This window comes from Mastomys coucha, unplaced genomic scaffold (genome assembly GCF_008632895.1).
Source record: "Mastomys coucha isolate ucsf_1 unplaced genomic scaffold, UCSF_Mcou_1 pScaffold5, whole genome shotgun sequence".
Lineage (NCBI taxonomy): Eukaryota > Metazoa > Chordata > Mammalia > Rodentia > Muridae > Mastomys > Mastomys coucha.
In genome coordinates this window covers 41992825-42011324 of record NW_022196911.1, presented here as the reverse complement: position 1 = coordinate 42011324, position 18500 = coordinate 41992825, and the positions used below count along the sequence as shown (strand labels likewise).

Genomic DNA, 18500 nt, shown 5'->3' with positions numbered 1-18500 from the left:
AGGGTTTGCAGCCCCCTAGGACGAACAACAATATGAACTAACTTGTACCCTCAGAGCTCCCAGGGACTCAACCACTAACCAAGGATTGTACGTGGTGGGGCTGATTGTTCTAGCAGCATGTGTATAATAGAGAATTGCAAAGTCAATCATCAATAGGAGGAGAGGCCCTTGGCCCTGTGAAGGTTTTGTGCCCCAGTGTAGGGGAATTCCAGGGCCAATAAGTGGGAGAGGGTAGGGTGGCAAGCATGGGGAGGGGGGAGGCAACAGGGGGTTGCTCTTGTTGTTTTTGTTTGTTTGTTTGTTTGTTTCTGGGAGGGGAACTGGGAAAGGAAAAATCATATGACATGTAAATAAAGAAAATATCTAATAAAATATATATAAAAAAGAAATCTTGAAAAAAATGAACAAAGAGAAATAAAAAAAAAGAATCTGGTTCATTGGCTGTGATGATTTTGAAAAGCATTCATTGAAGCAGTTGGTGAATGACTTCACGGATAGACCATCTTAATTCCATTTCTTAAATGAATGCAACCAGTTCTCTGTGGGCTGAGAATGAAGACAATCATTCCAGTCAAATAGCTTTGACCATAGCAGGAAATCTGTATCCAAATATTGTGCCTACAATTCACTCCTTGGCACAGCAGAACTCTTAGCTTAGATACTCTTAGCTTAGCTACAATGGAGGTAAAATCCTTTGGTGATGTGAGGGTCATTGAAGTACAGCCTTATTGCAATGAGCTCCAATATCTAAAAATTATTTTTATTTTGGGCTTGTACCACAGTAAGAGCCAAGATTTTAAGCTCTGCTAAAAACAAAACAAACAAGCAAACAAACAAAAAGACTTTATCTATTAATGTTCATTTTTTTTAAAAGCTAGTAATGATGTATTATTTTAAAATATACAGCTAATATGTTTGGAGTTATTTAAAATTTCTATTGAGAAAAACGTATGTATTTTCAGTATTGCTACAGACAAGCATCTATATAAGAGTGTTCAATTGATTGTTTTATATCAAACAACTTTTATAATAAGTGTGGGGAAAAAAAGCAACAAAGATCTTAACACCACAAAAAACACAATTTGAACCAATAAGCAAATTCTGTGGAGCCGCCAAACACAAAATTCAAGCTAGAAAAGTCAGTAGCTTTTCTTCACATCAGTAACAAGTTTCATGAGGAAAAAAACTGTGAAAGTGGTCCTAGTTCAAAAATACTACGAAAACAATAAAATATGTAATCAAATTTAACCAAGAAAGTTAAAGACCACTACAATGAAAACTTTTAAGTTAGAAAGTACAGAGGCATCCTGAGGAGGAGGTAAAAGTGAGTAGAATGGAAGGAAGACATTACTGATTATAGTGACTAACTTTAGAATTTTTTTCTTTTTTTTTTTATGTTCTTTATTTACATGCCGTATGATTTCTCCTTTCCCAGTTTCCCCTCAAAAACAAAACAAAACAAACAAACAAACAAAAAACAACAAGAACAAATCCCTGTACCTCTCCCCCTCCCCCTGCTTGGCACCCTACCCTCTCCCACTTATTGGCCCTGGAATTCCCCTACACTGGAGCACAGAACCTTCACAGGGCCAAGGGCCTCTCCTCCCATTGATGATCGACTCTGCAATCCTCTACTATACACATGCTGCCAGAACAATCAGTCCCACCATGTACAATCCTTGGTTGGTGGTTGAGTCCCCAGGAGTTCTGAGGGTACTAGTTAGTTCATATTGTTGTTTGTCCTAAGGGGTTGCAAACCCTTCAGCTCCTTCGGTCCTTTCTCTAACTCCTTCACTGGGGACCCTGCACTCAGTTCAATGGATGGCTGTGAGCCTCTACATCTGTATTACTGACTTTAGAATTTAACAAGGAAAGTGAGATGTAAATGTTCCATCTCAACAAATTGCAAATCCTCTTGAATATGAAAGAACTTGGAGAAAGGCTGGAGACACAGCTCATTAGAAGAGAACTTGACTAGTTTAAATAGCCCTCAGGTTTAATTTCCAGCTATAAAAGAATGAAGGGACAGAAGAAGGAAAGCCAAGGGAAATGGGGAGGGATGGAGTGTGGGGGAAAAATGGGGAAGAAAGGATATAGGGTAATATGAGGAGTTGACTTAGAGCTGAAGCCTACAGGTAGTGATCAAAATTAAGAAGGATACAGCATGTCCTATTGTAAAAGCAGAGGGAGATTGTTAATCCCAAAAATGTAAAGAGAAAGAAAGACCACCAACCTAAAATCATCATGGCCAAATTACTAAAGGGAGCAATTAAACTAAAACAAGCTTTTTTATTCATGTACATGTACAGTCCCCCTAAGGCACTGTTCAAAAGGTAAGTAAGCATTGGATATGAGGAAAACATAGGCAGGGTTCCACGGTCAGAACATAAGCAAAACAAGCTAGTCATAATGACCTCCTGAAATAAAGACATGCTTGTAAGGTAGTCATCACAACAGGCGGTGGTCATAGTAGCCTTTCTAAACAAAAGCATGGTTGCCAGTTCCTGGAACAAGCAATACAGAAACAAGTGTAGTTCAGGTTTCATGTAAGGCATAGCACAATCTTTGAGAAACAGATATTTAATCATAAACAGGAATGAAAACTAGTTTGTTTTTACTAAGATGGCTTTCAAGCCTAAGATGGAGGCAGGCTGGTTTATCAAAATCTATATAACCTTTGATACCTTGCCATTGTTAGGTTCACTAAATGAACGCGTGAACCTCTCTGCTGTCTTTATCAGAACGTCTCTACAGGACTCCTGACATCTCTTACACTCCCCTCTGCATAACCTCTTTTTTGTTCCCATCCCTCCCAAACTTTCGATCTAAAAAATCCAGACCCACTTGAATCCAGCTATCCACAGCAAATCTTAGATCATTATTCTCTTCCATCAAACTTTCTTTCCCTTCCTCAGTCTTTGCTTTAGACATGGCTCTGTCCTAAAAACACAAGCTCCCTCACAGTTGCCTCACAAATGGCGGATCATTTTGCCCAGGACACAAAGGTAAGTTTTTCCCTTTGCTTATAACGATGAATTTGTTTCTATCTCAACCTCTGCTTAAAAACAAAAGGACAAGTAGCTTTGAGCTTCACCTTGTGTTACTGGATGATGTCAGGAATAACACACACACACATAACACACGCACACACTCCTACTGGCTGTCTACAGATAACCCTTGGGTCACTCCCCAAAGTCATCAGCAGTTAATTTCTGCCTCATTAGCCTTTTATTACTATCCCTTCCTTAGTTCTTGAGGGCTTAATATAAGTGAATTATCCAAAGTCTGGCTTATTTCTTTGTGTCTCAATCTCACCAACTACCCTAACTCAGTGCTGCGTGCTAAGATGTGACCCTCAATGCATATGTTAAAACTGAAAATTCCAATTCAATGACTTTTGGAGAAGGGTATATTGGGGAGAAAATCGGGCTGAAAGAGGATCACAAGAGTGGAAACTTTTCCATGAGAGTAGTGCCTATACAAGATACTGTAAGGCCAGCCCTCCAAGTAAAGATAGTAAATAATGACCATATTAGAGAGGCAACAGTTACTAGAATTTGACTGGGCTAATATAGTTATCTTTACCTCTTAGTCTCTAAACCTGTGACAAAGTAAACTTCTAATAGTAATAGACTTGTTACAATGTAGTATTTTGTTGTATAAATCTAAAATGTTGCTCTTATTCCTTGGTCTACTCAATCTTGGCCAGGTGGTGATCACCTCTGTCAGGTAAAAGAAATGACATCTAATGAAGCTTTGTCAGTCCCTGCTACTGTCTCTGTTCACAGTCACACGAGAAACAGAGACCTAACTGGTTTCCCCTCCTTTCCTAATTTCCACTTCATGTTTACTTAACACAGTGCTATGGAGCGCTATGGACAGGACCCTAAGCAAATGTTTTTTAGTTCATTTTTCATTTCCTCATCTGGAAAGGGAAGGCATCATCCATCAAGCAACCATAAACTCAAAGCCTGAAGAGACGCCTCAGCAGGTAAAGCCACATACTGCTAAGTCTACACTCTCAGGAGACACAAGTTTGATTCCCATGACCTCTGGGAGGCAGCTCAGAACTGTCTGTAACTTCAGCCCTAGGTTGCCCTCTTCTTCTAGGCTCCTTAGGCATCTGTAACCTTCTCATATACATGCTCGTTTCTACCCACAAATACACATGTTCATAGCTAAAGAAAAAAAAAATAAATCTTTAAAAAAAAAAATGGGTTGAAGTTATGCCCCGCCTTTTGGCGCTGTAACTTGACATTGTCATCCACAAAGGTCAAGGATTGAGAATCACATAAATAGCTTCATTATTTTGTGTAGGCTGCATTGGCAGCCAACTAAGACCATAAGGTGGACATGCCTAGCGCATTATAAATGATAAAAGCCCAAAATTATACCTTATCTTGAAATGTAGGACAGTTACACAGATAAACCTTTCCCCATGTTATCTACGGGGGGGGGGGGGGGGGCCGGGGGGGGCAGAAGCATGCATTCTCTCAGGTTAACCTGATTGCCTCCAAATTCCTTTTCCCTTGCTTGAACTATGTGATTTTGAAAAAAAAAAAAAAAAAATTCTCGGGTATTTTGTGTCTGAAAAGTGAAGATAACAGTGATACGTGCCTTCCTGAGTTGTTACACAAACTAAAATAAGAGAGTATTGGAGGTGAACAGCCACAGACCAAAAGCTGCCTATGTTCACCTATTTTTAGGGATAAAGCTTTATTGGAACCTAACCACAGCATTTGCTAAGGTTTTGTCTATGGCTTCTTTCCCATGACAATTATAGAACAGAGGAGTTACAGCAGAGATCACCCAGCATGCTAATCCTAAAATACTGGCCATCTGGCCCTTTGTTGTGAAAAAAAAAAAAAAAACAAGAAGATATTTTGTGGACCTCTTGCATATGCACGGATTTAAAATAGATTGAAGCAACTTAAAATCTCAATGAGCTATGATGGATATACCTTTTGAAAAAAAAATTCTTGTCTCAGTGGGACAGTGATGATGCATACCTTAATTCCAGCACTTAGGAGGCAAAGGCAGGTGGATTTCTGTGAGTTCAAGGCTAGCCTGGTCGACAGGAAGAGTCCCAGGACAGCCAGGGCTATGCAGAGAAAACCCTGTTTCAAAAAAGAAAAAAAAAATTATTTTAAATCTTGTTTCAATGTGCTGAGAATTATAGGAAGAGGCTTGGTGGGGGAGGGTAGGTAGACATAGCCACTTGCACTGTGAAGTTTAGCAGTAATGTTCCAAAGCACACAGCCCTACACAGAAATGAGCTTCCCCTCTGGGCTGTGATATAATGTGTGCAGTGGGCACAGAATGGGGTTGGATACTTATTGGATTTTCCTGTCTCTACTAATGCTGGTTAATAGACCTGATACCAAGCATGAAATATATTCCCAAGGCTGAAAGCTGTGTAAAACGCCTTAGCCCCAACTAAGGTTCCAGCTCAAAACAGGGAAACAAGTCTAAGAGAGAAACAAGGAAATTCTCACATTATACAACCACTCAAAAAACGAATAGCTGTGGTTTAGTAAAATAATAGACAATAGCCAGAAGACATGGATGCCTGGTATGTTATTGGGTAAGATACATAGAAACAGATTACTTTCATAACTTGAGTTATGATAAACCTTGAGATGAGATAAAAGCATTCCATAAAAATGTGTTTATGACACTAACACACTAAAAAAAATAAATACAACTTTAATGTCCCACTACATACCTCAATCTCTTCCCTCACACATGGAAGCTGGTACTAACACAAAATGCATGCCCCTCATTCTGCACATTCACTTGTGACAGTTTTCAGAACACTCATTTTCCGGCTGACAAAAGTTGGGAAACTGAAAGGCTGTGATAGGATGAGAGATGGTCCATGTGGTACAGAAGTTACTACCAGGGTTTGGGACTCGACCTTAGACCTGACACCAGCTGTGAAGGGCACTGAAATCACGTGAACTTTTGCATCTTGCTTCCACAGAAGTGTTGTGAGGACCTAAGAAAGGGGCTGAAATGTTTTAACTGATTCCTGATACATACATCTTTAGTTTTAACTAATACGTTGGTGTCATTAGCATCATCATTATATGGTAAAGACTGAACAGTATGGATGTAGAGCCTTGGAAACCTCTCATAATTAGTGATGAATTAAATTCCACCCAGACTGAGGCATCTAAAAATCTATACCCATTGTTATTTGATGTGGAGGAAAGTAAAAAGACTAATTTCTACTATGTCCTAAGAGGTAGATTTGTAAGACAATTTAAGTGTTTCATCTGTGTCTTAAGTTAATAAAATGTATATCCCACTAATTAAAGCTACTACCACCCCCCAAAAAAAATACATTGAGAAGTTACTTCTCAATAAAATACTGTCCATCTGTAAATAGCCGCATCAGTAGACCCTCTAGATGTTCTCCATGCAAACTCTCATAGAACATATCAGAGCTTCATGCTTTACATTCTCACATACTAGTTTAGGTAAATTATGTAGATTAAGGGTATGTTCTAGCCTGTCAGGTCTGACATACTACTCTGCCTTGTTGCTTAAGGATAGTCCTTTAAGAGTCCCAAAAGGACCTCAAGTGTCCATCCAGCACTTCATCCTCAGTGCACACTAGTTCAGTGTGAGCATCCTAATGAACTGTCTCCCCAGCTGTGTGAGAACACGGAGGGCTTCACCAGCTTCCCGATTTCACCACAGCTGATAGCAGGCTTGTCTCCCTCACCTCATGAACTGGACCTCCAAAGACTGGACTCATAATCCTTTCCTTTTCTATGAAATTATGCCTGGGTCCTAACTGCTTTAGCTTTACACTCTAAGTTTGTTTAACATACCCGTAAGGTTGCTAGAAACTTCTCTCCATTTCTCAGCTTCTGCATTCGTGGCAACTTCAAACTGGAACATGCTTTGAGTGGGGAAAGCGGCACAGAATGACAGACCCCATCCAAAGAGTTTTATCCTCATGGATCTTGGCTTCTCAGTTCCTGGCTGACTTGGCAATTCCTTGATCCTTTCAAAGAGTTTCTGTATTTTGATGAGCTTTAGTTAAATCTGACTTCAATTCTCTCTCTGTATACACATCCACATGTATGCAGGCACACATGTGCAAATGTCTGTTCAGGGGTGCATGTACATGTGTGTACATGCATGTAGAGGACAGAGGACCACCTTGGGTGGTCTTGTAGCTTTTCTTGATGTCTAGGCTGCCTCTCACTGGCCTTGAGCTTATCCTAGACAGAGAGCCCTGAGCATCTCCCTGTCTTTCTCTCTCTCTGCCTCTCCAACATTGACATTATAAGTGTCTGCCACCATAAGCAACTTTTCCACATGGGGTCTGGGGACTGAACTCATGGTCATGCTTGCAAGGCAAGCTATATACCAGCTAAACTAACCCCAAAATCTCTCAATTGTCTTTTAAATTTTTTTATTATTATCTTATGTTAATTGGTGTTTAACCTGCATGTTATTTCAATCTCATGCTGGGTGGCTTTGCACTAAAAGTCCAAGTTGAAAATTTAAAAAGAAAATAAATTTTTTTTGTTTCTACAAAAATTATGGTGACTTCAGAAGAAATTAAAAATTTAGATTTTATTTTTATTTGTGAATCTGATTTTTGGCATGCATGCATCTGATTTTTGACACATGCATACTTTGTGCCTAGAAAGAATAAAACAGAGTATCAGATCTGTTGGAGATGGAGTCAAAGACAGTTTTAAACCACTTTGTGGGTGCTGAGAGTCAAACCCAGGTCCTTCAGAAAAGCAGTCAGTGCTTTTGACCACTGAGTCACATCTCCACCCCTTCAGTTGCCTATTAGAGAATCCATAGAGCCTATGGTTAGATGGATTAGACCTACCAATGTTTACCATATTAAAAAGTAAAACCTAATCCTTAGGAAATGTTTCAGTACTTTAAATTAAGTGATTATTCATTTTAAATAGCAATAAACCTATTATTTAAAAAAAAAACAAATAACATTATAAAAAAATACTTAAGACAACTGGTGGAAAGATATCACTGTTTTTTCTTATTTTAAAAAGTCTTTTTAATGTTCTGCTTAATAGAAGGGGACCAGATTTCTGCCGCCTGCTTCTGCATTCAGTCTGTTGCTGCCTAGTGTCTTGGGTTGTGGTATATGAAGAAAAGCAAGCCTCACACACATACTCTGCTGGAAGCTGGGCGAGAACTATCATCCTGATTCCTGAGAGTTATGGGATTCTTCCTTGGATGCTACACCCACACTCAAGAAGCTAGCCTTTCTTTAACCATGATGGTAAATGACAAAAAACCTTACCTCACATCCATGAACATTTTGGTTGTGTTAAATTTAAATACGATGGTCTGTCTTGGAGTTTAACTGAGTATTTTACAAATCAAATAGCTGTGAGACCATACACTGGCCATCTGAAACATACTAGCTGACAGTAGTCATTTAAATGTTAGGTTTCTTTTTTTCCACCACAAAATTTTCTTAAACTTTTTTTTTTTTTTGTCAATATCACTGTGGTTCTGATCTCAAAAAGTCTAATTTTTGAAAGACTATCAAACTTGTGGTAGTAAAAATAAACTTCTCCAAACCTTATCATTGACAACAAATAACAAATACTGTCCATTTTTACATTTTTAATTTTTTTAAAGTATAGAATTACATTTTAAATTTTGAAACAATGTCTTACAATGTTTCAAGCCACTAAGTTGGCCCGATTCATATTATAGCCTAGGATGGCCTTGAACTCACTACCCTGTTGTCACCAGGCTAAAGAGGTAGGATTACAAGTTAAACTATCAAACCTAGAGGGTTTTTTTTCCCTTATTTTCAACACAATGCTTACATAAAGCCTAAGTGTAAAAAAATCAATAACTGTCAGATACCTTTTCAAGTAAAAGGGAAAACATTGGCCAGAACTACCAATAGCAGTCCCTCAAATGATTTGATATCCAACTGAATGTTTTGGGTAGCACTGCTTTTTTGTTACCCCAGATGCTTTATAGAATAAGACACATTCTCAAATTTCAAAATTTTAATTAATGTATTTTATTCTGCATTGAGATCATTTGAGGTAAATCTTTTCTTCTGTTCCATATATAATGAATGCCTATGTATGAATTTACTACATATATTTCATTTGTGTGTGTGTGTGTGGTGTATTAGTTAGGGTTTCAACTGCTGTGAGAAGATATCATGACCAAGGCAACTCTTATAATGATAACATTTAACTGGAATTGGCTTACAGGTTCTAAGGTTCAGCCTATTATCATTATGGTGGGAAGCACGGCAGCATGCAGGCAGGCATGATGCTGAAGGAGCTGAGAGTTTGGAATACCTTGTTCCAAAGGCAAGCAGGAGAATCCTGGCACCCTCAGGCAGCTAGAAGGAAGTTCTCAAAGCCCACCCCCACAGTGACACACTTCCTTCATCAAGGCCACACCTACTCCCGCAAGCACCTCCTAATAGTACTACTTCTAAGGGCCAAGCATATTCAATCCACGACAATATGTACACGTATACATGTAATTGTGGCCTGTAAGTCAACTTGTTGCTCTTTGGTAGAAATACCTGAACATATAGACTGCAGCAAACAACTGATGTCATTAGAAGAGATCAAATATAGATAGATATTCTGCCATCTTGTTTCATATCCTAGATTATAAGCTAGTATCCTCTAAGTATCCTCTTCAGTGCCTCATTTTGTACCTCTGCAAATTTGGTAGTGGTATTACTGTAGGAAACTGACTTTAAATTGTAGTACTGGAGTGCCATCCAGTGTTCCCAAGCACAAGAAAATGGTGACGAGCCCTACAAGAGAAAATGGGTATTAGAAAAGCTTCCTTAAGGCTGATGAGTTAGAATGCTGTTAGCCATCAGCTTGCTGCATTGGCCACAGATCAATGATGCTATATAGGGTTTTGTTAAATAGTAGCACACTTAAAACAAAGTTGATTAAGGAGTGGAAACCTGTGACTAGTGAGTGGCTCTTAACAATCTACTCCGATATTCTCTCTAGAATCAATGGTTCCTTGTCCACTAATTTGGGCATTTAGTACCTTTATAGAATATAATAACAATTATGAGTATCAACTATACATGGATGTATCAGTGTGTGTGTGTGTGTGTGTGTGTGTGTGTGTAGGTAATATAGATTACATGCACATAAGCATTTGTATGTTGCATGGTGGGGAAAAGTCTTGTGGTCATTGATGGAATTTAGTGCTATTTTTTTTTCATGTCTTCTAAGATATCAGCAGTTTTATCTACCCCTGCTTTGTACTCTGAGCACAAATGTCAAACATGGTAGAAATATCTTAATATTACTGTGAAGATAGTAGCAATGTTCCTTAGAATCTGGAAAAACAAGCCTTCATTACCAGACTAAATAAAGTATTCATCTCTGCCTTAAAATATATATCTGTATTTTCCTACTATTATCTATACAAATTATTCTGCTTTTGCTTTTTATACTTCACAGAAATTGTGTTTCCAAATGCTTTCAAAATGATAGCTCCTTGGAGTCTTAATAAGCCTTTATATAAAAAATATGTAAACAGAAGCAAAAATTCTTTTCCAATTTTTGCTCTGTTTCTTGGTCATTTCTTGGTGAATGCTTTTGTTTTATGTTGACAGTATTGTTAATTAACTATTCCTATATTGTCTCTAAATTAATTCCGTCGAGATACAAATTAAATTGCTTACAAATTATCTGTTTACGTGGTTTTAAGCAGGACATGATCATATTCACAGCATGACTTGAGGGAGTTATCAAGAGAAGGAATAAACTTGGTTTATAATAATGCCAAAAATAAAGTTAAAGGAAAAGAAGTCTTTTATTTTTACATTATAGACATTATAGCCCATAGGGAAGAATACCCATGATATAACTTATATTACCCTTCTGTCTAAAATGTAATTTAATAGAAAAAAATGACTGTAATTTAGAAAAAAAAAAGAAGAGGGAAGAGAAGAAGGAGGAAGAGGAGGAGGAGGAGAAGGTTTGAGTAACTAAAATGCATATAAGTTTGAATTAAGGATGAAAATTAAATAAATATCCATGTCTTACTATGTTTGTTTAGTTTCAAGAAGGGATCTGCTATATAGACCAGGCTGGACTTGAACTTGCTAATGGTTTCCATGAGCTCTGGGATTGTAGAACTCTGGCCATGCTATAAGGTTATTTAATGTGATATCTGAATTATGAAGTAAGCAAAAAAAAAAAAACCTGACATAGTTTTTTCTGGAACCTACAGGATCCTCTGAATGACCTTGCATGTGAATATGAGCAGTCTTCATGCTCTTGAAGGAAATATATATGCATATATACATATTAAATATATATAAATTAAATTATTTACATATAATTTATGTTAAATTAAATGTATATAAACAATTGCGCATGAATGGTAGTATCTCATTTTCAGCTTTCTTCTGAAGCAACAAGTTTGGTAGTGAAAGCAAGCTGAGCCTGGAAAACTCATTCTACTAGATTCAGTCATTTTCATCTGAGCATCTTATAATTCTCCTTCTTCATTACTACTAAACAAACATCCTGCAGAAGTTCCATTCAATTGTACTGGAGGAGGGGGTAAGAAGGAACTAAGTCCACAGGAAGGCTGAAGAGTAACTGCTCCTCTTCCAAGGCTCAACAGCTAGCCTTCTTCCTAGAGAAGGAAATGAGAGGCAGGGGTATTGTATTGCAAAGGCAGCAGGGATGATAGCTGATAGAGTAGGTAACAGGGCAGAGCAGGAAGACTCACACTGTGAGTGCCAAGATAAATGTCTTGTCAGAATTAACTCAGACCAATAAAGCAAGAAGGCAATCATGTCATATACAAGCCATTAGCTTCCTCTAGGGTCATAAGGCTGAACAATAGGTCGAGTCACATTAACTATGTACTAATGTTTGTGTTTCTCACAAATTATCTCTTGGAATAGAGATGACTCGGTGGTTAAGAGTGCTTGTTGTTCTTCCAGGGAACCCAAGCTTGGTTCTCAGCACCCACGATGACTGGCTCATCTGTAACTCCAGTCCCACGGAATCCAACAGCCTCTTCTGGCTTCCAAGGACATACACATACATGAGGAATACACCACACACACCTACACACACGTGTGCACACGCACACAAATTGAAATAAAAACAGTGTTCTCTCAATACCATAGTTTTGCTCTTTTGCTGCTGATTTTACCAAAGACAAGAATAGTTTAGCCCAAGAGGAAAACATATAGCCTTGTTTGTAATAGCAGTAATAGTATTTTTATTTCTCCAACTTTGAAACTAGGTAACAGCCCTTATCAGCAAATAAAAGCTTCCGATAGCAGAGAAATAATGTGATTGAGAAACCCATAAAAAGGCAAAAGAAAAGAAGTCTGGATGAAATTAAAGCAAATGTCTGCTCTATGTATGCCTCCATTAATCTCTTGGGTAAATATAAAAATCTTGCATGTTTATTGGCTGCATCCTGACTGTAAGTCATTACTATTGCACTGTTTCCATAGCCACTGATACCTTCTGAGTTGGGACTGCCCAGTAAAACTTTCAAATGGAACACTTATAAAGACGAAGAGGCACAACTGCATTCAAATGCTAAGCTTACAAAGCTGTACACTTACTGGCTTACTCAGAAAAACAGCAAATACATAAACGATAGAGTACTAACAACCGAACTTGGGCTTTATACAATATTTGTCTAAACGTTGTTCAATAAAGAAAATAGGCATCTCAAATTAACAAAGTGATGTTTCTAGATTGCTCTTTCAGGAGATAAACAACTCGTTTTTAAAAGTGCAAACAGTGCCTGCAGAGGAAGCAAGAGGACAACACTCAGATTTTCAGAACTCACAAGAAGCTTGAGTCAGTAGCACACACTTGTGATCCCAGAGTTCCTACTATGAAATGGAAGCAGAAATGGTAACATTTCCATAAGGTCCAAGGCGAGCTAGCCTGGCCTGTGAAAGAAGCAGTCAATAAGAGACGCCTGTCTCAAATACGATAGGAGGTAAGTGCACATATCTGGGCTTGTCCTCTGGCCTCTACACATGTGCCATGGAATGCATAGATATGTGCACATACACACATACACAAAGAGAGAGAGAGCAAAAGAGAGAAAGAGAGAGAGAGAGAATTTTTAGTACAATTAATGCAAGAACAAAAGTTATCCCTATAACTATATATTAAACTGTATCTCTACATCTAGAACAATAATCCCACAGTAACAGAGAACCACTGTGAAAAGAAAATGAGGTCACAAACTTTAAGCAAATACCATAAAATCTTTAGCTGAGAAAAAGAATTTACACTCAATCTATGCAATTCCCCCAATTATGAATATAGGGACTCAAGGGGAAGGGCAGCTACAAGGGGAATATATGGGAAAAACAATCAAGACCAATATTTCTTATATAGGGTCTCTAATTTTGGAATGGATTATAATAGGAGTTTGTCAGTGAGCACACACAAGGATAAGCCCCTAAGATGTTTCAATAGCTCTCAAGCAGGGCAGTAGGGATGGGCCATAGCTCAGTGATAAAGCTCAGTGAAGTCAAATGACCAGTAAGAAAAATGAGATTTCATTTCAACCTCACATCTTCACAGTAGAAATCTATATAGAAAATAATACCTTAATTTATTAGTTTGAACAAAAATTATATCAACCTCAAAAATAAAAAAAAATTATATTCCAGATTTTGAGCATATGACTGTTTCAATGCAAGTTCTGCACTGCAAAAAAAACCTGTGTTTGAGTGAAAAATAGTTGTGAAAACTTTGGTAAAGAGACTGATGTTCTGTTTACTTACATATAAAAAAAATTTAATTAGACATGACCAAAATAATGGTGCAAAGATAAATATTTAGTCATAGAAAATATCACAGCGTAAAACTGAGCCTCTATTCCCCGATTATTTTCTTTTCCCTGCCATCCTACTAATTCCTCCAATTTGCTGGAAGTGGAGAAGAGAACATTAGTGCTTCTCCCTAATTTTACTGAGAACCCCTCTAATGTTCTCTTTTTAATCTGGGAAGTAGGTGTAGTGGCAGGGAAGGTGTTTCTGTGTGTCCCACGAAGGTTTGGCTGGCTGTAGCTACTCTTATTTCAAAGAGGTTCCTGAATTCCAGTGTCTATTATCCCTTCTTGTGCTGGGCCCCTACTGGGGTGAAGGGGGTTGGGGGGAATGCTGACAATGCAGATCTTATATAGAACACCTTAATGAAAGGCATGGATCTCCAATCCCAATTCTTTTGGTTAGAGACTAGTCACAGATTCTTAATACAATGAAGAGGTGAGATGATCATACAAGGCTGGGGAGGGGTGTGCACACAGAATTGCAGCCTCTATCTGCAGTTGCAGCCTCTATCCAGCAGCCTGTCTGGGCACTGAATACTGCCAACAACTAAGTGAAATGGGCCTCAATGTGCCTTCAGTTTAGGTAGCTCCCTGACTGCAGCCTGCCAAAGACCCGCAAGCAGAAGGTCAGCTCAAGCAAGCCTACCTCTCCTAAGCCACAGAAGTCTGAGACACTCAATGTTAGCGGCACCACATTTTGAGTAATGTGCTCTACCACAATAAATAAATAAATGATACCATGAGTATGATTGTGATCCTTTACTAGATCTAAGGAGAAAAAAGCAGAAGGTATTTCTCATATGATCAGAAAAATTTGAATATGCAGTAGATAACATAAGTATTGATGTGAAATCTCTTAGATGCAGAGTATTATCAGGGACATGTAAGCACATGTGCTGAAAGATTCAAAATAAGATGAAAGAATAGCTGCAATTCACTTTCAAGTACTTCAACAAACAAAAACCAACTTGGCTGGCTAGAGGAAGTGGATGTTTCCACAAGGATGCATATATCCAGAAGGATAGGCAGTTAAATACCAGCAAATTGCAAATGACCATGAAAGGTTCATGAATGTTTGCTAAATTATTCTATAGAGATGATGTCATTGTAAATGTCATTCTATAGATTCAAATTGTCAGCTATTCTGTAGCTTTGAAACTTTTCTACCCTAATGCTTACATTTTAAAGTTGACTAAGGCTGGGATCCTTAGCATATAAAGAGACTCAAACACACACACACACACACACACACACGCAATGACTCTATGAAGGTAGGAGGAATATATAAAAATCCCAGGTCCCCACCTATTGAGCTCTCCAGCCTTCACAATGGCCACAGAATCTGAGAATAAAGCCCCAATGAGAAACAGTGTTAGATACCCACTACAGGAGATTGCTCTACACATCTGACTCCTTCCTGCACATCTGCAATGCCATGTGTCTTAATCAATTGCACAACTTGATTGTAATGTCATTGGTTTGCCTTTGGATAGATAATTAGCTTCAACTATCTGAAAGTCTACAGCTTCCAAAAAAAAAAAAATTTTTACCAGACAATTAATGGGTTCTATTGAGTTGAACAGTAAAGTTCCCATTTATCCAATTTATTGGTTGTACCACCTGCATAGGAATGAACTGTGAATCTTGTTAAAATGCAGATTCTGACCCATCAAGACTAGAATGGGGCTCTTGGGTTTACATTACAATGCCCCTCAGATGACTCTGAGGCTGCTGGCCCTAAGACCACACTACTAATTCCAAGTGCTCTGATCAGCTTCCCAGTAGGCTATGATTTTAAATAGAGTTAAAACTGTTAGTCTTGGAAACATTGCTAACTTCCTGTGGCTGTATTTCTCAAGAAGGCAAGAGTGTGTGTGTGTGTGTGTGTGTGTGTGTGTGTGTGTGAGAGAGAGAGAGAGAGAGAGAGAGAGAAAGAGAGAGAGAGAAAGAGAGAGAGAGAGAGAGAGACAGACAGACAGACAGACAGACAGACAGACACAGACAAAGGAGAATCACCAGAGCAAAGTAGGAAGAACAATTTTAAAAAGGAACCAACTAAATGTCCACTAATAAAAGAATGGTCATGTAAGTGATAGTTTTTCTATACAAGGCAATGCCACCCATGCTTGTTGCTGTGACCCAGAAATTCCATTTCTGCTTCTCTTATTCCACAAGAGAAATGAAACAGGCTCACATCAAGATCCAAGCAAGAAGATTCATAGCAGCTTTATATATAACTCCCTAAAACCAACTGGGTGATCATGAACAGGAGAACTTGGATAAACAAAGTGGAGTGCAGCAATGTGAGGGTATTTGGAAATACTGTTGTACAACATACACCAATAACATGGATGACCCACAAAAGTCTGAGCGAAAGACGACTTACCTAGAAGGGTTTATGGTTTGGGAGGTAGTAACAATTGTCTATTTCTGGATAGAGATTTGAGATACATAGTGTCTTAGTCAGGGTTTCTATTCCTGCACAACATCATGACCAAGAAGCAAGTTGGGGAGGAAAGGGTTTATTCAGCTTACACTTCCACATTGCTGTTCATCACCAGAGGAAGCCAGGACTGGAACTCAAGCAGGTCAGGAAGCAGGAGCTGATGCAGAGGCCATGGAGAGATGTTTCTTACTGGCTTGCTTCCCCTGGCTTGCTCAGCCTGCTCTCTTATAGAGCCCAAGACCTCCAGCCCAGGGATGGCACCACCCACAAGGGGCCCTACCCCCTTGATCACTAATTGAGAAAATGCCCCACAGCTGGACCTCATGGAGGCACTTCCCCAACTGAAGCTCCCTTCTGTGATAACTCCAGCCTGTGTCAAGTTGACACACAAAACTAGCCAGTACACATAGGTAGACACATATATGAAAAAATTCAACAAATACTACAATTGTTGTCTGTAGATTGCATTGCTTATTAGATGCACCAGCACAAAGGAAATGAGAATGTATTCAAATGTTCACACACACACCAACACACACACACACACAGAGTGATGACACACAGGGGTAGAGAAGCTCACCACCAATACCTGCTGCTTACTTTGAAGGGGTCACAGCAATAAGACAGACTGAGAGCTGAGTAGATCTGTGAATAGCAAAACAGGTAATATATGCATAGTAAGGCCTTAGTGGTAGAATCCATGTAATGGCTAAAGTTTCTTTAGCTTTTTTATATACTTACTTCTTTTTTATATTAAATTGTGGAGTAAAGTACACAATCATTATGTGGAAGATTAGAAAAAAAAACGAGTTACCAGTCTACCTACATATCCATATGTTCAAGTGCAAGAGGGTTCTGGGAAGGCGAACAAGAATTTAAGCTCTGTTACCCCAGACAAAGTTGTTGGTAGTGGAGACAGGAAGGGTTTCAGTTCATAGCAGTGGGCACGGGTTGTGAGGAGAAGAGGAAAGTTTAGAAAGGGTGACACTGTCAAAAACAAATTACACAGGCAGAGAAAGTAATGACCCACAACAGCCAGAAACGAAGCTGGGGTTTATGTAATGATATGTTTGTTGAAACACAACGCAAGCGTATATGTCTCTGCCTTTTATAGCTCACACAGAAGCACTGGGCTCTGCCTTGACCCTTCCCCTCTGTGCAGCCAACTGTAGGACACAGAAAAATATACAATTAATTCTTTTTACATTAAAAGAAGTATTTGGGCTTGGGAGGTAAACTAAGTTGGCAGAGTGCTTTGCATGTACTCTGGTCCTAGGTTTGATCCTAAGCACTAACTATATCAATGGGGGTTAGTGGTACCTGTCTATAATTCCAACCCTCGGGAGGTGAAGGTGAGAGGATCAGAAATTCAAAGTCATTCTCAGTTATACAGGGAGTCTAAGGTCAACTTGAGCTACATGAGACCCTATCTTTAAAAAAAAAAAAAAAGCTGTGTGCTGAGGTAGACTAATTAAAAGAATCTTAGTTTTGGGGGAAGCTCCACTCCCAGGCACTCTAACACGCCCAGGATCAGAGGACACAACATCTGTCCCAACACCAGGAGCAACTGGGACCAGCAGGACCAGGCATACAGGAACTCCTCCAGCCCGGTGACTCAGGTTCCTTCCGGTCCTACAACACCCAGAGGAAGCTCCACTCCCTGGCACTCTAACACACTCAGGATCAGAGGTGAGGAGGACACAACATCTGTCCCAACACTGGGACCAACAGGACTCAGGCACAAAGAAACTCTGCCAGCCCAGTGTCTCAGGTTGCTTCCGGGCTGTCTGGGCCAGACAGTGCCCTGAGCAGACCTTGGGCACAAACTCTACAGTCATTCCCAAAACACCCAGAGGAAACTCCACTCTCAGATGCTCTAACAAGCCCAGGGTCACAGGATCCCAGAATCACAGGATCACAGAGATAGCTTGACTCTGAGGAGTTCTGACACAATCAGGATCACAGGAAGGACAGGCTCCAGTCAGATTTAGCAAGGGCAGATAGCACTAGAGATAACCAGATGATGCGGGGCAAGCATAAGAATATAAGCAACACAAACCAAGGTTACTTGGCATCATCAGAACCCAATACTCCCACCATTGCAAGTCCTGAACACACTACCACACCCAAAAAGCAAGATTCAGATATAAAATCACTTCTCATGATGATAATGCAGGACTTGAAGAAAGACATAAATAGCACCCTCAAAGAA

General features: G+C 39.1%; 1 pseudogene; it reads left to right on the top strand.

Annotated features, from left to right (window-relative positions):
- Positions 1-2975: 2975 nt before the first annotated feature.
- The window catches only part of LOC116078643, a 19671-nt pseudogene continuing 4146 nt past the window's right edge, over positions 2976-18500 (top strand).